Source organism: Ambystoma mexicanum, chromosome 8, assembly GCF_040938575.1.
Source record: "Ambystoma mexicanum isolate Mex_15411 chromosome 8, UKY_AmexF1_1, whole genome shotgun sequence".
Lineage (NCBI taxonomy): Eukaryota > Metazoa > Chordata > Amphibia > Caudata > Ambystomatidae > Ambystoma > Ambystoma mexicanum.
The window spans coordinates 1,649,788,105-1,649,810,201 of NC_090929.1; positions in this window are offsets into that span (position 1 = coordinate 1,649,788,105).

Consider the following 22,097-nt stretch of genomic DNA (forward strand, 5'->3'; position numbering starts at 1 on the left):
CATGCTTGCTAATGGTGTATCTGAAGGAGCGTGGCAACAACACTTCACAGGCGTTTTCAATCAATCTCAACAAGTCTCATCAACGGACGTGAACCAAGAGTCAACCGACTGGGAAGTTGCAGAAACCGTGGAAGACATTCAAAATGCTATCTCCAAGTTAAACAACTCAAGAGCAGCAGGGCCTGACGGCATATCCAATGTACAACTAAAGACACATAAAGCTGAATGGCCACTTTTATTGCTATGCTGTTTAAAAAAATTGCAAAACAGAAATCACTCCCAGAATCATGGACTGATGCGATTGTTGTACCAGTATTCAAGAAGGGGGATCGGGCTGATCCAGCTGATTATCGACCCATCGCCCTTCTTGATACAATTGGGAAAGTAATGGCAACTTTTCTACAACAAAAGCTAACATCGTGGGCTACCGAGCAAGGAATCATGGACTGTCGTCAGGCTGGGTTTACCAAAGGAGTGGGGACGGAGATCAACCTGACCATAGTAAATCTGCTAAAATTAGAAGCCTTGTCAAAAAGAATAAACCTAAATCTGGCCTTTGTAGACATGCAACAGGCGTTTGATACAGTAAATCGTGATCTTCTGTGGAGAAAACTTAAAAACTGGGGATGTCCAACAAACATTCTACACCCTATAATGGCCTTTCACGCCAAAACTTAATAAATGGTAAAGGCGAACTAACTGAAGCTATAAGCACGAACAGAGGGGTGAAACAAGGCTGCCCGCTAGCTGCAGTCTTGTTTAAACTATTTATTGCTGACATCCCGGATGCACTAACCAGCATACAGCATTTCATGCCAAAAATAAATGATCACCAAATCTGGTGTATAACCTATGCAGACGATCTGGTTTTGCTTGACCGAACGCAAATAGGGCTACAGCGGCTACTGCACGGCCTACATCAATACATGAAGGAAAATGAATTAAGAATTAATGTAAATAAGACCAAAATAATGAAGTTTGGGTCAGCAAAGGGAAAAAGAAATCGAGACTTCATCTGGAGGATTGACAAAGATGAAATTGAAGCTGTCACTGAAATACGATATCTAGGAGTGCAAATAAATAAGTCAATCCGTGAAAACAATGGGGTATTACACCTACTCCAACGAATGAACACGTTCTCTCTACAAGGGGCGAGAATCCACACCTTGTATGGAAAGTTCAGCCTGATTCCAGTGCGGCAATTCTATGTGCAAAAGGTGGTCCCTGGAATCACATATGGTTCAGAAACAGGGTGGAACTTAGACCATAAAAACTGGGCAAAACTAGAGGTCATTTTTTGGCGAAGAGTGTTAAGATTACCAAACTACATCTCAATTATTGCAATAAGACACAAACTGGCGCTAGAAGAACTTTATGGCTGTGTAGTATGGAAATCACTTGAAATGTTAAGAGAAATGCAGATTGCAAATCCAGTACCTGCTTATAAAATATTAGCGCCAACAGACAATTCAGAATACACAGGACTACTCAAGAGCTGGGTACAAAAGCTCGAGGAAATTCTAAAAGCGAGTGACATCAAACTTGAAACACTGTTAGATCAGCCGCAAATTGCAAAAAAAAGATACAACAATGGTTCTGGATAATAAACATGTCCAAACTAAAAGATCTTTCATCCACATTGGACCATAGTCAAGCAACGAACAAATTAAACAATCTACCCCAATACCTACAGAAATTTCCTTCAAGATACCATCGAAATGGATTCCTGAAACTGCGATTAAACGATGTAAAGACAAAACATATGCTAGTGGCATGTCATATTGAAAAAACAGACGACAATGGTTGTAGATTTTGTAAGTCTAATATAGAATCACTTAAACATCTAACAACAGAATGCCCAGAACTTAAGACCTTGAGATCCATCCACCTAGGTCAATTTGCGGCTAAAAATGACAACATGGATGGATGGTGGCAAAGAAGCTTAGGAGGAAGCTCTATTCATCTCACGTGTTCAACAATAAACTTTCTGGACGCCTGTTTGGATTCTGAAACTTAAGTCTGGGCTTAGTAAATTGAATTGGAAGATGTTGATTTTCTTAAAACTTTTTGATAAAAAAGAAAAAAAAATGTTGTGATAAAAGTTTGATTTAAAACTAAAAATTACAATAAAAATAAAAAAGATACTGTGATAGGTCATCAAAGAGTTCCTGAGTGGGAGTGACCTTCAAGTCAGTTTTTCAGTCGAGGCCAGTGAATTCACTGCCGCTAAAAGAGCTCTAGATTTGCTGATGGATGATTCAATCTTTGTGGCGATGTACGTCGCTTTAGCTGTTTTAATAGCGGCTGAATATTCTTTGGTGCAAGCTTTATTTAACTTCTTTAGCGTGTGGTCATAGGCTTTATGCCATTGTCTCTTGGCCTGTCTTAGTTTAAGTCATATTGATTTTAGATGGTCCGAGAACCAAGGTTCTGATGGTAGACTGCACAATTGAATCAGGCGCGGAGGAGCCACTATGTTAGCGACTTCTTCAAGGGCCAGGGACAGAGAGGAGAGAGAGAGTACAGGATCACACCTGCATTTGGCCCTAATTAGAGATGCCATTTTCTGACTGTCAATGGACCACCATGAGCGTCTCAGGATTTTTGCCATAGGGGTCTTGGGTTGGCGCCCAGGCGATTCCAATGAGCAGGACACTAAGAAATGATCGGACCAAAGAACAGGTTCATTGGCCTGTATGCTCAGTAGTGTTTTGTTAGCAAAAATCAGATCAAGTGTGTTTCCTAATTTATGTGTAGAGGTGTTGACAAACTGGTGAAGGTCGAGATCGTATTAACTATCAAAAAATTGGTTGAATATAGATGTCCTGGGTTGGTTAGACGTAACATTGAAGTTGCCGAAGACAAACAAGTGGGTGTATTGCACTTGAAGTTCAGCTATTAAATCAGGAAAATCTTCTAGAAAGTTGCCTGTAGGGCCAGGCGGGCGGTAGACCACCAATAAGTAGTAAGTCAATGTAGTAGAGACAATGCCTCTGGCCAGGAGAGCTTACATGGCTATATTATGAGGACAGTTTAATTGGGTAGTGATCAGGTCATCACTGTAAATAACAGCAATCTCGCCACCACAGTGAGGGGATGGATGATCCATATGGGTAATAAGATAGCCAGGGGGGATGGCCTGGACAAGAGAGGGTGTGGAGGTGGCCTCCAGCCAAGTCTCAGTCAGGCACAGCATGCCAGGACAGCGGTCGGAAAGCAGGGACCGAACTTCGTCAGCATGTGCAGGGAGAGATTGCGTATTGAGGAGAATTAGGGAGAGAGCTATAGGTTTATCTTCCTTAGCCAAAGAGGATTGGATAAAAGTTATAGCTTCCATGGGTAGGGGAGTGCACCAACCTGTAGGCAACATGGATGTAGTCGGTCATCGGCGTGCCAGCTGCGCCCGTCCACTGCGCGGGCAGGTCGGACAGCACATATGTGTAAGAGTAGTGATGAGGGAGGCAGAGCCCACCATTCGCAGTAACAGAAAGAGGACTGACCGCAAGAGTGGCGTCCTAATAAAATAAACAATGCTGAGGATGGGCAATCAGGATTAAAGTAAAGCAGAAGTCGGCATTCGTGTAGACAGCAATACAAGATTTCACACAATCAGCAACATAGTAAAAGAAATCTCAGGCAGTAATTAAAAGACACTGCGAGTGGTTTTATAATGGCGACTCAAAGGAGCCCCTCACTTCTGTATAAGAGTTTCAGTGATACCTGAAAGGTCGACCTTTGCCCCCAGCTCAGCTTATTACCAACCTCCTCAGCTTGTGGCCGTGAAAGATCTTGCCTGACACACCTTGGCACTGCACACACAGCACATGATGCTTTTGCTTCTGCTTCTCCGCCATTGGATAGTCTAGACTTTGGAAAAAGTATGGAACTCCCAGGGTCTAATCTCTAAGCACCCCCTCCCATTGGGTATACCAGACATCCAGAGAGCGCCCTTGCTTTTACCAGTCTGGGTGAACTTACTGGTATTGAACAACCTCAACTCCACTGGCCACTGTCAATGCCTTGCAAGTTGTTACTTCTTGTGGGAAGTGGGATGATGGCTAATTTGGGGACGTTCTTCATGGTGAAACGTATGCTAGGGGGGCATTGAAGTGTTATGCTGTGATGCACAAGTGGTCTGTCCTTAGTAACCCCAAGTGGTCTGTCCTTAGTAACCCTTCATGGAAATAATGTGCGCTGAAATTTTCGGCGCAAGCGTGCGAAAGCGTGCGAATCGCAGTGCCAGTGCGAAAATCGCAGCGAAACCCGCGCACAGCGATTCATGGAAGTCTGTGCGCGAGGAAATTCCAGGATGTGCGCCAAAATACTGCGTGGCGCACCCTGGCGCACACGTCTTCAAACCGCGTGTGCTAAGCGCACAGCGAAAGTGCACATAGCGCGGCGCACACAACAAAAGTAGGCGTAACACGGGGCGTGACACATGGAATGGGGAACAACGTGTGAAAATGTGGGCGTCATGGGGGAAGTACAGGAGGCAAGTGCGCGGAACGCCCACACGCTCGCCTACAACACGTATTCATGGAATCGAATAGGGCAAAGATGCGCACAGGCCTAAACACATCCGCCACACGAAGGCAGGCGGTAGCGTCCCTGCGCATGAAAGAAATGTACGCTAACAAAAAGGACGTATATACAGCCATGATGAATGTCCCATACTGTGGCCCTCTAGGACAAATGACGTGCAAAGGGGTACGCGACAAACACTGACACCCGCTGTGTGAAAAATAGCGTGTGTGTGTATTTCGGGGGTGCGCGGGAAATTTCACACACAATAGGCCTTGGGTGAGCGGGGTACGTGTATTTCAGGGGTTCGCGTGAAGTTTCACACGCGATAGGCCTTGGTCGAGCGGGGTACATGTATTTCAAGGGTTCGTGTGAAGTTTCACACGCGATTGGCCTTGGGCGAGCGGGGTACGTGTAAATCTGGGGTGTGCGGGAAGTTTCACACGTTATTGGCCTGGGTACGTGTATTTCAGGGTGCACGGAAAGGTTCATACGCGATTTTGCTGTCAGAGCGGGGAACGTGTATTTCGGGGGTGCGCGGGGAGTCCTACACGTGAATTGGCAGTGTGGGTCCCCCCAGGTGTCCCCTCTACCCCCTCCACGACCCCTGCAGGCAGCCCACACCACAGGGGACTACCCTGCACCCCTGGTCATGTCCCGCAGGCAGCCCATCCACCATGGGCATGCCCCCCAGCCAAGGCACATGTCACCTTGCAATATGATCAACAACTCATGTCCCCCTGCACCCCCACCCCCCAGCAGTCAGGGGCACCTGGCAGCAGGCCCCCACTCATGTCCCACTCATGTCCCCCTGCACCCCCACCACCCAGCAGTCAGGGGCACCTGCCAGCAGGCCCCCACTCATGTCCCACTCATGTCCCCCTGCACCCCCACCCCCCAGCAGTCAGGGGCACCTGGCAGCAGGCCCCCACTCATGTCCCACTCATGTCCCCCTGCACCCCCACCCCCCAGCAGTCAGGGGCACCTGCCAGCAGGCCCCCACTCATGGCCAACTCATGTCCCACTGCACCTCCACCCCCCAGTAGTCAGGGGCACCTGCCAGAAGGCCCCCACTCATGTCCCCCTGCACCCCCACCCCCCAGCAGTCAGGGGCACCTGCCAGCAGGCCCCCACTCATGTCCCCTTGCACCCCCACCCCCCAGCAGTCAGGGGCCACTGCCAGCAGGCCCCCACTCATGTCCCACTTATGTCCCCATGCACCCCAACCCCCCAGCAGTCAGGGGCACCTGGCAGCAGGCCCCCACTCATGTCCCACTCATGTCCCCCTGCACCCCCACCCCCCAGCAGTCAGGGGCACCTGCCAGCAGGCCCCCACTCATGTCCCACTCATGTCCCCCTGCACCTCCACCCCCCAGCAGTCAGGGGCACCTGGCAGCAGGCCCCCACTCATGTCCCACTCATGTCCCCCTGCAGCCCCACCCCCCAGAAGTCAGGGGCACCTGGCAGCAGGCACCCACTCATGTCCCACTCATGTCCCCCTGCACCCCCACCCCCCAGCAGTCAGGGGCACCTGCCAGCAGGCCCCCACTCATGTCCCCCTGCACCCCCACCCCCCATCAGTCAGGGGCACCTGCCAGCAGGCCCCCACTCATGTCCCCGTGCACCACCACCCCCCAGCAGTCAGGGGCACCTGGCAGCAGGCCCCCACTCATGTCCCACTCATGTCCCCCTGCACCCCCACCCCCAGCAGTCAGGGGCACCTGCCAGCAGGCCCCCACTCATGTCCCACTCATGTCCCCCTGCACCCCCACCCCCCAGCAGTCAGGGGCACCTGGCAGCAGGCCCCCACTCATGTACCACTCATTTCCCCTGCATCCCCACCCCCCAGCAGTCAGAGGCACCTGCCAGAAGGCCCCCACTCATGTCCCACTCATGTCCCCCTGCACCCCCACCCCCCAGCAGTCAGGGGCATCTGGCAGCAGGCCCCCACTCATGTCCCACTCATGTCCCCCTGCACCCCCACCCCCAGCAGTGAAATGGCGATTCCATGACACAAACCAAAAGTCAACTATGTACATCAACACATGTCCGCCACACGAAGGCAGGCGGTAGCGTCCCTGCGCATTAAAAAAATGTGCGCTATCAAAAAGCACGTACATACAGCTCTGATGAATTTCCCATACTGTGGCCCTCTAGGACAAATGATGTGCAAAGGGGTACGCGACAAACACGGACACCCGCTGTGTCAACAATAGCGTGTATTTCGTGGGTGCGGGGGAAGTTTCACACGCGATTGGGCCTGGGCGAGCGGGGTACGTGTACTTCAGGGGCTCGCGGGAAGTTGGGCTCGCGGGAAGTTGGGCTTACATGAAGTTTTACACGTGATTGGGCCTGTGCGAGCGGGGTACGTGTAAATCTGGGGTGGGCGGGGAAGTACACGAGGCAAATGCGCAGAACGCCCACACGCACGCGCCAAAAAAGACGCGCTAATCCGGAAACACGTACACCAGCAGGAAGCAGGCGTACGTGGACCCGCACAGCATAAAAGTGCGTGCAAACAACAAGCAAGCTCAGACGCCAGGATGAACATACTGTTCCTAGCAGCAGTGGTCGTGGGATACCGCAGGAGGAGGAGGAGGATAGTCAGGCCCAGAATTTTCACACCCAAAACCAGCCTTTTTGGTATGCCTGATGACCAGGAGTATGGGAGGTATAGGTTTCCACCTCACATAATACTCAACCTGGTCAGTTAGTGGGAGGATGATTTCACATCACCCACCCTCTGCTCCCAAGCACTCAGCCCCCTGGAGAAGGTCCTCAATGTACTGCACTTTTTGGCCACCGGATCATTTCACCAGACAAGTGCCATAGTGGGGGGGGGTGTCACAGGCCACACAGTCACGCTGCCTACACCAGGTCTTGACCATCATGACTGCACGCCCATCAGTGCGCAGGCATATATACCTGCCCAGAACACCTGCAGAAAGGCAGGCTGTCGTCCAGGATTTCTCCGGGGTGGCACAATTCCCCAAAGTCCTAGGTGCTATTCATTGCACCCATGTGGCCCTACGTCCCCCCAGGGGATCAGAGCACATCTATAGAAACCGCAAGCACTGGCTTTCCATCAACGTGCAGGTAGTGTGTGATGCCAGGGGAATCATCACCTCAGTATATTCCAACTATCCAGGGTCCACCCACGACAGTTTCATTTACAGAATGTCAACCCTAAACCGGGACCTAGAAGCTGGGCGGCATGGCGATACATGGCTGCTTGGTGAGTATAAATGCCACAGCACAAGCATGCATGCCAGATACTGAGTAATGTCACAACCCCACTAATGATACCCATCACCACCTCCCCGGGGGACAGTGCCTACCCTCTGAGCACCCACATGATGACGCCAATTCGGAACCCCACCACGCCACCCGAGGTAAGATACAACACAGCCCATATTGCAACCCGGGTCATAGTGGAGCGCACATTCGGAGTGCTCAAGTCATGCTTTCGCTCCCTTGACCGTTCTGGTGGGCAGCTGTTATACGCTCCCCCAGTAGTGTGCAGGATCATAGTGGCAGCATGTGTCCTGCACAACGTTGCAACACGCCGGGGCCTGCCGGTGGCATGGTGGTGCCCCCACATCCCCAACCACATGCACGCCCGCTGCGCATGGGAGGGGAAAGGGCACAGGGTGAGGCAGCCCAAACACAGCTGGTGGCTAATTACTTCACTTAGAATCACATCCCTTTGGAGTGCACACAGCCTTGCCACATACCAGCTGACAATCAATGATGATGACATGAGGGACAGTCAACTGTCACAACCATACCATCCTGAGATTGGTCACCTGGAAGTGTCACAATGTGTGCATCCCTACCTACAGAAACACCACCAATGCTGTGTCATCAAAAGACACATATGCTGCTAAATGCCTGACCCCCTTGCAAAATACAACATGAGAACAGTGCCATGTCACCCAACCCCTCCCCAGCACTGCCACCCAACACACCATGGCATGTCATGGTATGTGAGAGCAAACAAAGCAATCCCAAAAAACTTACACAAGTGTCACAAAGTACAGTGTCCCTAGTGGAAACTGGCCACACACAATATGCTCCTAGTAATGTTGAACTAACAACACACATGACCAAATACTTACCAACTAAACAATGCATCTAGACAAGTTCAAACATTTCTAAAACATGACAGTACTAAGTTAAAGTAGTCGTAGTCATACAACCTGAATATGCCACCACATCGCCTCCTTCAAACTGTAGTCTTGCAGCCTTCAAAACTGGTCTGTGTACTGCATACAACATGAACTCCATCTCCAAAGTAGACGGCCTTGTGAAGACATGAGGAATGAACCTGCAAATTCAGAGGGAGACATGGAAGCAAAATCATACATTAATACACCATGCAGTGTACAATACAACAACAATATACACAAGGAATGTCTATACAGTATTGACTACAGACTGCCCACACAGCTCATGGGAGCCCAACGTCACTGTGTACATCACTGTCACTTGGTCACACCCTTTGCAAGCCCATGGAAATGGGAAGCAGGAGGGGTGTGTGTCTCATGAACCTAAGCATCTAACCCAAACTCAGGACAAGCCTGCATGTGCCTAGCCGGAATACAGTGGATGCCCACGGGAGCCACACAAGGCAACACAGTGTCAAATTTTAAAAAAAAATCAAAAAATCAAAAACGGCCATGTGGGGGCCGGGGGGGTGTAAGGCCACCCAGGAGGGCCGAGGACAGGGTGCGCACCAACAGCCACCTGTGTGGATGTTGGGAAAAAAAACACCTCCGTGGGCTCATGGCCTGCACGGCTATGCCAATGTGGGGAACTGCTGCCGTCGCTCTCATGACCCTCTGCTGCTGCATCAGGAGGTGGTGGTGCTATGGGAGGCAGCGCACGCAAAGCCCTGGTATGGTCCTCCATGGCAGCAAGCATGCGGGTGTGGAAGGTCTCGTTCTGGAGGATTATAGTGCGGAGATCCCCATGCAACACCATACTTGTGAGGTGCTCCAGCCGCTGTTCTGCCCTAAAATTAGCGGAAGTCTCAAGCTCAAGAAGAGTCTGCCTGAGGTTATGGAGTTCTTCACTCAGGGCTTCCCTGTGGGCCTGGGACTCTATTGAGATGGATTGGCGCAGAGTCTCCAGTGCCGCCAGTCGGTCCCTGTTGGACGCCAACATGTCTTCCCTGTGTGATTGGCAAATGGAGTCTGTTGCCTGCTGTAGGTGCTCCATCTGCCTTTCAGGGGTGATAATGGAAGTGGCACCCTCTCCATTGCCTGAGCCATCATTTCAACTGATGCTGCCTGTTGGGTTGCCATAGCGTACATGGAGTTCTCCCATACGCTATTTCCTGGTGGCGTACAGCCACCGCGTCAATGGGCACCACACCTGTTTGGGGCAAGGTGATGTGCACCTTGCTTTGCTGGCACCACCTGAGGCAGCAGGACTGTATTCCCCCTCTGATCTGCTGGCCCAGGAACAGGATCAGATGCTGTGGAGTGTGACCCTGCATCCGTAACCGCCAAAGGCGCCTCTACCAACACTGACATCCCCATAGAGGGATCTACCCCTAGTGCAGGTGGGTTGGACAGAACAGAATCCCTGCCAGAAACACCTGTGATGGCACATAGGTCTCATCATCCGAATCAGCACCTGAATAGAGGTCTGGGGAGGTGCACCCAGAGACACCCCTGGAAAGTATGGTCTGCAGGAGGATTGGGTTCTCACCCACCTGGGGGTCGTGTCTGGGATTCCTCCTGGGTCTGCACCATCTCCTCAACCTCAACAGCATCAAGTGTGTCATCCCCTGCAAAAACATGAAAGAGAAAAAATGGAAACAGGCATTAGCACCATAGCACACAAATAGGCCTGACAAGCTACAGAACCAGTACATGATTCACACATGCCCACATGACTATAACCCTCCCATGCATGCACTGTCACTGAGTTGGAAGGGGAGGCAAAAGGCAGACACTGATGACACCAATATGGGAGAGCAACACATTTGCTGCATGCTGGGTAGCACTGCCATCACACATTGGCCTCTGAGTGGCATGTCCAATACACATAAATGACACATGGCAGCACACAGATGGCATTTAGCATAGCCATGGTACATTTGACAAGTACAGCCATATGTCAGTGATTGAGTACTGTCACCCATCCATGTGAGATGGACATGATGACATGAAAGATGCTGCATACTGTGACTAAGTACACATGTGCCACTCACTGCAACACATGCAAGGTACAAGAATACAGTAATAGTTGGCTGATCTATTTTTCGTCACATTGACATCACAGGAAACATCTGTCATTTTCCACATGCAAACAGGCACTCATCTAAACATTTGTGCTGGCCAATACTCCATAAGCCTGAATGGTCTCATTGTGTACATAACCAGGTAAAACATTGCCCCAGTGTGGCCAGTAAACAATGACCGAAGCATATCACATATGTCACAATATGGTTGATAAATGTCTAGCAAAAAAGGGGAGAGTGGAAAATATTATCCTGAAGGCACACTTACAAATTCTGACCAATGTAGTTGCAAGATGGCAGTACAAAGTCAACTGCACAATTGTGGACCTAATAGGATACTGTGGGCAGAAGGGATGCAGTCATAGTCAAATACAAGGCACATGATCCCATGTGAGGAAGGAAATGGGTGACCCATAACACTCTGGAGTACACACCCTCACCTGGCACTCAATCAGAACCCGCCACCCAAACAACATACACATGCACTACACACACACGCATGGGCACTCACCGGACAATGTGTCATAATCAGGTAGTTCTCCCACACCTCGGATCTGTTCCTCTGTGACGAAGGTCCCAGCAACAGACTCATGTTCAGTGGGTTTGTTGTCCTCTTGTGGAGACCCACCGCCAGTCACCAGAGTAGCGGCATGATTTGAGGCCAGCTTGTCCTTTGCTCTGCGTTTCAGGTCGTTCCACCGCTTGTAGCAATCATCAGCTGAGCGCCTCACAAATCCAAGGGCACTTATGTGGTTGGCGATGGTCTGCCAGTGTGCCTTACGTTGACCAGGTGTGGTCTTGGACCCTGCAGTCACCACCATTTTGTGGCTATGTTGCGACACATAGCTCACAAGTGCATTAAGCTCTGCGTCATTAAAGCAAGGCTTCCTTGACGTGCCGGAGTGTGTAGCCATGTCTGGGGTCTCAGCCTGTCGTGCCAGAGCACCCTTCTTCCTCTTTTTAGAAGGTGGAGCGGAGCCAGAGTGGCTAACGCCGCTCTGGTCAATAGGGGCAGAATCACCGGTGGACTGGGTTGTTGGAGTGTGCGAATGCACATTTACCATAGGACTTGGTGCAGGCATTGTCTGAAGTGTGATGTTGGCAGGGGGAACATCAGTATGATGGACCAGGACTGACACTGTCCTGGCTGGGAGAGTCAGAGCTGGGGCGGATGGAGCTGCAGCTGCCCCTGCAGCCTCACCACCCTGCATACTTGGGGCAGCAGATGACACAGCTGCCCCAGATACACGTACCTTGGTGACAACTTGCACCGTCACACGTGGCCTAGACTTGCTGACCTGAAAGTCACCAGGGAGTCATCCTGTGCCAGGTCAGGTGCCACAATGGGCTGGTCCAACAGGGGCTGAGCTGGGATGGTCTCAGCCACGTTTCCCTCACCCATGGAGGGGGGAGCATGGGTGTCCCTGATTGGTCCTCCACACATGGGGGTCTAGAGGCACCCTGCAAATCCTGGCCACGTCCCCTACCGTGCCCACCACGTCCACCTTTTGAAGGTCGGCCACCTTTGCCTCCCTTACCGCTTGATCGCCTCCCAACCATGGCACTGATGTTGTTGTGCGTATGGGAGGAGCAGTAAACTATTGTCCTGGGCAATTGGGGGTCAAAGGGGTAGGGTACTAGATGGAATTCGTACCCTAGTGCTCTAACAAGGCTGTCTGTTACCCCTGGGGGAAGATGACGGGTCACGCAACGCACAGGCAGCCCAAAAACAAAAATAAACGTACAAGCAACCCCTCGTAGACCACGTGCGTGGAAAAATGAACCCGCACTACGCTGTGGCACCCAGAAACACAAAAATAAGCATACGCGTAATACACGCAGCCTAAAATGACCTCTGAAGGGGAGTGTGACACACGGGGCAAGCACAGTTGCTAAGTACGTGCGGAACTCACCGTCTGCCTGGAATAAGAACGTGAAAAATAAGCGCGTGTGCGCATTGGCAACACCCCCACCAAAAGAAGAATTGTACGCTGTCTGAGGAGACAGGACAAAAGGAGAAGTGAACACTGTTTGAGGAAACAGGCCCAAAAAAAGTAAAAAAACGAAAGCTGTCAGAGGTAACAGGGAGTACGAACTTGAAACGCTGTGAAGTAATCGCGTGTGAACCGACAAGAAGTACAGAATCCACCCACTCGCTCTCCACGAAAAGCACGTACAAGAAAATGGCGTTCTACGCGTACCTTTTAAACCGCCCCACACGTACACGTCACTTATGCGTGTACGCGTCCTTTCCTCCAATTACACGCGCTGACACTCGGACGTGCAGCTTTTCCACATGTGCTCTGACATCATGTGCTATGAGGGAAACACCCGCGCGTGTCACGTCACAGACACGCTTACGCTAAGGGCCTTTGGTCCAATGAAATCGCGTACGTGTGCTGATGCGCTTAAACGCTAAGGGCCTTTCCTCAAATTGCCAAATCACTCCGTATCAAGCTGGCCACGCGTTCACACACGGGAGACCACGCTCCTGCCCAGAAGGCCGAATTACTGCCCCCCAGAGGCCCGAGCACGCTCCCACCTGCCATCTGCTGCTGCCTGATTGCCTGCTGCCCAAGTGCCCTGCCATTTGCTGCCTGCAAGTCAGCCAGGGGTGCTGTTGCTGTGACCACCCCTGCTGAAACCGAAGACTCCCGACTGCTATGCCATCGCTCCACAGCCCAGCCCCAGGACCCAGTTGCCCACCCACACCTGCCTCTGGAGTTGCCATGTCGGGCACTACACCATCTGGCACAACTGGCAACCCCCAGCCAGAGAGGCAGAGGGGCACCAGCTTCACTGCCACCGAAGTTGGTGTCCTGGTGGAGCAAGTCCTGGGGCAGTAAGATGCCCTCTTCGGAAGTTTGCGCGCCGACAAGGAAGGACGGACTCGGATCTGGACGGACATCGTGACTGCCATCAACGCGGAGGGGGTGGCAGTCCGCGACTTCCAACATGTCAAGAAGCGCTGGGAGGACTTCAGGTCCAGGACCCTCAACAAGGCCCGACGCCTCTTGAAGGCAGCGGATGCTAAGGGGCGCCGGGCCACCGGTCGGAACATCAGATGAGGGCACTGGAACGCATATGCCCAGCGCTCCACGTCCAGGTCCTTGAGAGACAGACCCGTCTGGAGTCGAGCGGTAAGTGTACATGCATACTGATTGGAAGCTGTGCGTGTGGTGGTGTGCCAGTAGTGTGCAGGTTGTACATGTGGTTTTGTAGGGCCATGTATGGATGTGTATGTACAGGGCTGTGAGGCTGATACATGCAAGTCCTTTCATGTGTGAGACACATGGATGGTGTATGTGTGGGTAAGCATGCAGGCCAAATGCAGATGTGTGAGCACACATGTTTGGATTACTGTGTATGTAAATTGGCATGGTTGTGGTGTCACACATGGATGTTGGTTCCAGCTGCATGTATCTGCACCGTGTACATGTGCATGTGTGTGTATTTGACAAGGGTGCAACAGTGATGCAACATTGATGCATGTGAGACTGATATGTAGAAGATTGATTGCCAGATGTGACATGGATGCCAATCTCATCACTGCGACAGTTGGCAGAGGTGGATTGTGATGCCATGTCTGAAGTTTGACAATGCCACTCATGTACAACTGTCATGTGTGTATGAGTCCATTGTACAGTGCCCCGATGTCTGTCTCCTATCTCTCCCTGTCTGCAGCGTCAACTGATGAAGAGGGCGGAGAAGGTGCTGTGGAGCACAGCGGCAGGGATCGCACCGCCAGCCGGAGACGCAAGGTCCGGCTCCCCTCCCAGGTTGTCATCTCGTCGGGGAGTGAGGAGTCCGGTGCCACGTCCCAGGTCGCAGCTGCTGAGGGGAGGTCCAAGAGGCGGAGGTTGGAGTTGGACTCCTCGGCATCCGAAGGGGCAGCTGAGACCCCGCAGGGCCCGACGGAGGAAGATGGCACTGAGTCATCCAGGTTGGTGGGGGGTTTGGTGGAGGAGGAGGCCGTGCAAGGGACAGAGACGGGGTCTGGAGGTGGGGATTCCAAGGGTGCTAGTGGTGCAGTGCAGGGGGAGGGACAGGAGGCAGCACAGACCGCCGCAGAGGTGCCTGTGTGTAATCCTGTCCCTGATCCTGTGACTGCATCATCTTGCACCAGCAGGGATACCTACGTCCAGACCCATTCTCAGGGAGGGGATTGGCTCACACCAACTGGCCTTCCTCTCCCTGCGGATGTGGCTATCCGGCACCAGGTTGAGCCTGTACTGGGTGGGGTGGCGTCTCGTCAACGTGCCATGCGAGCTGACCTGCAGTCTTTTCATGAGGAGACTGCATGTTTTCTCGCATGGCTCGTTGACCTCTTTGACCCACTGGGACAGCTCACCAGGGCCGGATTCCTCTGTTTTCTGGACCTTGTTCCGACCCCCTCCTCAACTGAACCCCCTATGCGCCAGTCGCCCTCCGTGCCATCTTCCCATCCATCTATCACCTGGGTGCCCTGTGTAGCTGCCTCTGACCCTGCGGCCAGGCTGGTGGAGGACACATCCCTGCCAGAGTCGGGAATCGGACGTCCAGCAGGGGTGGCCACCTCAACAACTGCACCCCAGCCGGAGGAGGATGTGCAGGCAACAAGAGCCAGGACACAGGCAGAGGCACAGCAGCAGCAGCAACAAGGTGGGAGCCATGATGGCTCGGGGCCTTCGAACATCGGAGGGGCAGGCATCGGCCGGAAGGCAGGAGGACCCTGGACGGGAAGTGTCTTCCGTGTGGCAGCGGTTGGGCCATGCGATAGATGCGGAGCGGCAGCGGGCGAAAGAGTCACGGCTCACGATGGTCAGGGTGGAGAACTCCATGCATAGGGCCCTGAGGCGGGCCGAGTGCCTCAAGGCCATTCGCAGGGACCTGGAGTTCCAGATGTCATCATCCCTGCGAACCCTCAGGGCCATGGAAGAGGACCGCCTCCGGGACATCGAGCAGGAGTTCGATGATGCCCTGGCCTGGGACATCAACAAGTGAGCCGTTGGACTTGCCCGCTGCCCTTGTAAATAGTTAGTTAGTTAGTATTAGGTTTCCTTTCATTTTTTCTTTATTTTGGACCGCTTGGACAATGGACCACATTTTTGTATATAGTTTTTTTATTAGGTAGTAGTTTTTGGTAGGTTTCATTTCTTAAATTGGGCTCATGGACCCTGGATTCTTCAATTGCACATAGTTCTACATTGGATTCATCTTTTTTAATATTTTTTTTGTCTTCACCATGGAGCAATGGTTTTTACTTTTTATTTTCCCTTGGATTTGATTTTTTGAACTGTGACTTTGGACAACATTTCTTTTTGGATTTCTTTTGCTTATGTTTTCTTGATTTTCATAATAAATCGGACATGGACCATTTCTTTTGTTATTCCCATTGTTGTGTGTTTAATTTGATTTACGTTCATGTTATCTTTAATATATATTTTTTTATACTTCCATTTGTGGTATCATCTCATTGGTTTCATGCATGTCATGATATGGGTTTTGACATTCACTTGCACCCATTGTGTGTGTGTGACGGACATGTGTTCATTTACATACTTGCCATTGGGGTTGTATCATGTAATTGGCATTTCTATGTGGGTGGATGCAATACTTGTGTGGGTCTTTGGCATGTGGAGGCTGGCCATAAGGGCCAGGGATCTAGATTGTGATGACGTGTTGGCTGGGGGACATGAGTGGGGGCCTGCTGGCAGGTGCCCCACACTGCTGGGGGGTGGGGGTGCAAGGGGACATGAGTGGAGGCCTGCTGGCAGGTGCCCCACACTGCTGGGGGGTGGGGGTGCAGGGGACATGTGTGGGGACCTGCTGGCAGGTGCCCTGCACTGCTGGGGGGTGGGGGTGCAAGGGGACATGAGTGGGGGCCTGCTGGCAGGTGCCCTACACTGCTGGGGGGTGGGGGTGCAAGGGAACATGAGTGGGGGACTGCTGGCAGGTGCCCCTCAGTGCAGGGGGGTGGGGGTGCAAGGGGACATGAGTGGGACATGAGTGGGGGCCTGCTGGTAGGTGCCCCTGACTGCTGGGGGGTGGGGGTGCTGGGGGACATGAGTGGGGGCCTGCAGGCAGGTGCCCTGCACTGCTGGGGGGTGGGGGTGCTGAGGGACATGAGTGGGGGCCTGCTGGCAGGTGCCCTGCACTGCTTGGGGGGTGGGGGTGCAAGGGGACATAAGTGGGGGCCTACTGGCAGGTGCCCTGCACTGTTTGGGGGGTGGGGGTGCTGGGGAACATGAGCGGGGGTCTGCTGGCAGGTGCCCTGCACTGTTGGGGGGTGGGGGTGCAAGGGGGTAATGCGTTGGTGATCACTAGTGCAAGGTGACATGTGGCTTGGCTGGGGGGGCATGCCCATGGTGGATGGGCTGCCTGCGGGACATGACCAGAGGTGCAGGGTAGTCCTCTGTGGTGTGGTCTGCCTGCAGGGGCCGTGGAGGGTGTAGAGGGAACACCTGGGAGGACCCACACTGCCAATTCACGTGTAGGACTCCCCTGCACCCCCGAAATACACGTACCCCACTCGCACATGGCCTATCGCGTTTGAAACTTCCCGCGCACCCCAGTAATACATGTACGCTGCTGAAATCACGTGTTAAACTTCCCCGCACCCCAGAAATACACATACCCTGCTGAAATCGCGTGTGGAACTTCCTGCGCACCCCAGTAATACACGTACCCTGCTGAAATTGCGTGTTAAACTTCCCCGCACTCCAGAAATACACGTACCCTGCTGAAATCGCGTGTGGAACTTCCCGCACACCCCAGTAATACACATACCCTGCTGAAATTGCGTGTTAAACTTCCCCGCTCCTCAAAATACACGTACCCTGCTGAAATCACGTGTGGAACTTCCTGCACACCCCAGTAATACACGTACCCTGCTGAAATCGCGTGTTAAACTTCCCCGCACCCCAGAAATACACGTACCCTGCTGAAATCGCGTGTGGCACTTCCCGCGCACCCCAGTAATACACATACCCTGCTGAAATCGCTTGTTAAAATTCCCTGCACCCCAGAAATACACGTACCCTGCTGAAATCGCGTGTGGCACTTCCCGCGCACCCCAGTAATACACGTATCCTGCTGAAATCGCGTGTTAAACTTCCCCGCACCCCAGAAATACACGTACCCTGCTGAAATCGCGTGTGGCACTTCCCGCGCACCCCAGTAATACATGTTCCCCACTCGGCGTTTGCTGTTTGGCAGCCCTGTATACTGGTCCAGGGTTAGCGCAGCCCTTTGCGCTGAATTGGGAATTTTGATGGCTTTTCCTTGCGTGAGGGCGTACTTGGGGGCGTAACTGGCGCTGCTGCAGGGTCGCTGCGCCACTCTGCGCCACGGCTGGTTTTGGAGGCTAAAATCCATGAATACGCTGTGCGTGGATATCGATTTTAGCGCACGTGGCTGGCGCAGAAATTCGCACGCGCACACTGTGCGCCAGCCGCATGCGCCACTTTTGTGTGAAATTCTATGAATTACACTGTTAATGTGGAGACAGGTAGAGTGTGAGTAAGGGTGAGGTCTATGGTGTGTAATGAAGAAGGTGGCATACTGCACAAGTTCCCACATCAAACATGCCAGAAAGTCACTAGATTGCAAGCATGAATGTCCATATTCTGGCAGATTTTGTAGCCATTGTATTGGTTAATTACCATCAAGGCAGAGACACAAATTGCTCTAAGCATTTCCCATTTTAGCCCAGTAGTACAGCTTTGTGGTCAGTAAAATGTTGCATAATGACTCCCAATGTTCCCGGAAAAGATCACGAGAGCGTCTCAGTCCAGGCATGTGTAGAGTGGCGCAAAGAAGCGACAGCAAGCCAATAGTGGTGCGTAAAGTGTGCAGAGCAGAAAGTGGAACTCTGAGTAAGTTCTCACGCTAAATGGAGAGCATTCCAAGTGAAACACACCTATTATACCGGCGACACATTCTATCACCCACTTCAATGCCTGAATTCTAGGTCGAAAGGTACTGTTTGTGGGCATGCAATGGAGGAGAGCAGCCATGATACGTGAAAAGAAGCCTATGGTGGTGCATAAAGTATGTGTCGTGGAAAAATGACCGCTGACGATTCCGGTGGATTGGTGAACAATTTATTAGTAGAAAGTAAGCAACAGGACAACAACAAACCAATGAAAGACAGAGACTTTGACGCAAGTGAGAACCCACCTCCCTCCAAACACTGTTCTCTTATACCCAAAGGAACACATGCATTTCAATGGAAGGGGAGGTCCAGACAGGGCAGGGAATCCTACTGAAACAATGTTGCAAGCAGGGAACAAAGTCCCACTACATAAGTCTTTGATATGAGCAGCGTTCTCACACGTGGAGAAAGCGTTATCGGGAAGGACAGCATAAAGTGATACATTTGGTTGAGCTGACTACACTCCACAGAGTTCATGCATGGTCTGAGGCAGGCGAGCACGCTTACAGTATAAGCACATCCGTCTGCTAAAGCGGCTTTTCCTAAGAAAGCGGGAGCCTATCACACGCTTCCATATGCCAAAAAGAAACCCGCCGGAGCGAGAGATGTAAAGGCGAGCATGGCTACACACTAGGTGAAGAGCTTTCATTGCCAGGACATGCGCAGTAAAGCCCAAAGCCTCACCTCGCGTGGACAAGAAACAGTGTTTAAACATGGCAGTTTGCAGTACCTACTCAATATTATAATGCAGCAGTGTGCTAGGAGAGCACACACCATTTCAATTCCAGACATTCCCACACATGTGCAAAGTAGAAAGTGGAACTCTGAGCAAGTTTCCATGTTAGATCAAGAGCATTCCAAGCGAAACACATAAATTATGTCAGCAACAACACTTTATTCTGTGCACTTCAATGCGGGTATTCTAGGTTGAAGGTACTGCCATCGGTTTGTGGACCCTCAATCGTGGAGAGTGGCCAGGATAAGTGAAAGCAAGCCTCACCTCAGGTGGTGCGTAAACTAATGTGTGCAAAGGAAAGCAGAAAGTTGAACTCTGAGTACGTTCCCACGTTAGAAGGTGAGCATTCCAGGTGAACCACGTCCATTGTACCAGGAACATGTTATACAGCCCACTTAAATGCCTTTCTTCTAGGTTCACGTTATGGCTGTGTGGTAGTCTGCGAGCCCAAAACTGGTTTTACCTGGGGCGGCCTTTGTGGGGTATCGACCCAGATGTTGAAATCCTCACCTTGCAAGGTCGCATGGGGGCATCAGCTGGTAGCCGGACATTTAAGCCCAGCATTTTGCCCTCAATGCAGTCAAGCCCACCGTCATTATTAAGATGGATTCAAGGAATGTATACAAAGAGGAGGAGGGGAGATGTTTTAATTTAAAGGATTATTTTGGAGACTGGTGATTCTCTCCTTTCCGGGTGTTGAATAGCTTTTAACCCTTTTTCTGGCAGTATCATGTTTGGGAGATAATGTGTATTTATTAGCATGTACCAAGGAATCAGCTCAAGATGAAACACGCATTGGCAATGCCAACAGTTTGGGCCTTTGTGTATGCATGGGACAGGCACTTGCCAGGCAACGCCTTAGTGGTAATAACTATCTATTTTTGGTTGCAGGAGTCAAATGGTGCGAGTACCTGGGCATCTAATAGCAGTCTCTGGTAAAAGCTTAAAACGTGTTCACAGCCAAAAATGTTGGCTTTGCCAATGCTTGTTTTAAACAGGACTTCAGTGACTTTGCCAATGCTTGTTTCTACCAGGATTACAGTGAAGGATATGAATAGGGCTTATAAATCAAGTTGCTGAAGGCAGATCTGAATAACACATTGTTATTACACCAGCAGCGGGATTACAACTCCAATTAAGTCATTAACTCTCAGAAGACTGCTTTGAACACACACTGGCAGGCACTTTGAGTGAAATGTTTGAAGGTAAGTCTTCATTAAAGCGAGCTCAAAGAGTTCCCATGAGCAGGAGTTTTGGGCGGGCATTGGTAGGAATGGGTGGGAATGGCCACAGGGATTAGCATGGCCCGTGGGCAAGCAATGGGTGGGCCCATAACCAAACAACACCTGTGTCCCTCCTCCAGAGATGTCAATTGGGGGTCACCATTGTTCACAACCAACCCCTGGCTCTGCCTCTGCGACCCCTGCGTGTTGCAGAGGCAGAGTTAATTTCTTTTTGACTTCAAAAAGAAATTATTTCCGTAATGGAAACAATTATTTTTTTAAATCAGAATGACTTCAAAAAGAGCCCTCCCCCACAGGACATGGAACGCTCTGGTTCACCTGCTCTCTGCTCCGTGCATGACAGGCCTTGTGTGCGTGAAGCATGGGAGACAGAAAGGCCTTCCTGTAGTCAGACAGGAGTTCCTCTGTGCAGCAATGGATTTAGAGAAAAGTAAGAAAGTGGGTGTTTTGTAAATGTGTGTGCATGCATGCATGAAAGGGTGTGCATGTGTATGTATATGTATATTATGTAATGTGTGTGAGTGAGTGCATGATGTATGGGTGGCTGGATGTGTGAGTGAATGATGGATGGGTGAAATTTAAATGAGTATGTAAATGGTGTGCTTGTGTTCAATACCTATTAATTACCTGTAATCTTCATTACTCCTAGTCCTACTCTTCTTCACCCCAGTACTTGCCCATGAATCACCTTGCCCCATACATAGAACTGGGAGGAGGAAGAGGTATGTGGAGGTAAAACTGGTGCCAAGAGGCAGATTTTGGGGTTGAAGGATGAGAGTGGGAGGAAGAGGGGGCGTGTCAGTGGGTGGGGCAAGAGGGGGGTGCCCTATTACGTAATGATTTGTGTACAGCCAGTCTAGTAATTTCTTAATGTGCATGACATTTTTACAGGGCATCTATAATAAAGTAAGCATGATAAGTGTTATTACCTGTCTAGACTGGCATTTGAGTGCAACCCGCCTAGTAATTTCTTACTATGTCATGACATCTTTATCTAGGCATCTATAATGAAGTAAGCAACATAAGTGTTATTACGAGTCTAGATTAGTATTTTGCTGCAGTTAGACTGGCCATTTCTTACTGTGGCTCGACATTTTGTTCTTGACATCTCTGATAAAGCAATCATGATAAGTGAAATTACCTTGCTGGACTTGAATTTGGGTGCAGGCATTCCTTACTTCTGCATTGTATATTTTTCTGGCCAGCTATGATTAAGTAAGCATGATAAGTGTTATTACGTGGTTAGATTGACATTTTGGTGCTGCTAGTCTAGGATTGTCTTACTGAGGCATGGCATTTTTTTACTGTGCATCATCATGGCTACAGCAAACATGATAAGTGTTATTACATGTCTGGCCTACATTGCACAGCCAGTTTTGACATGCTTTCTTATGGTGGCATTGCATTTTTAATAGCAAAGCGGTAAGATAG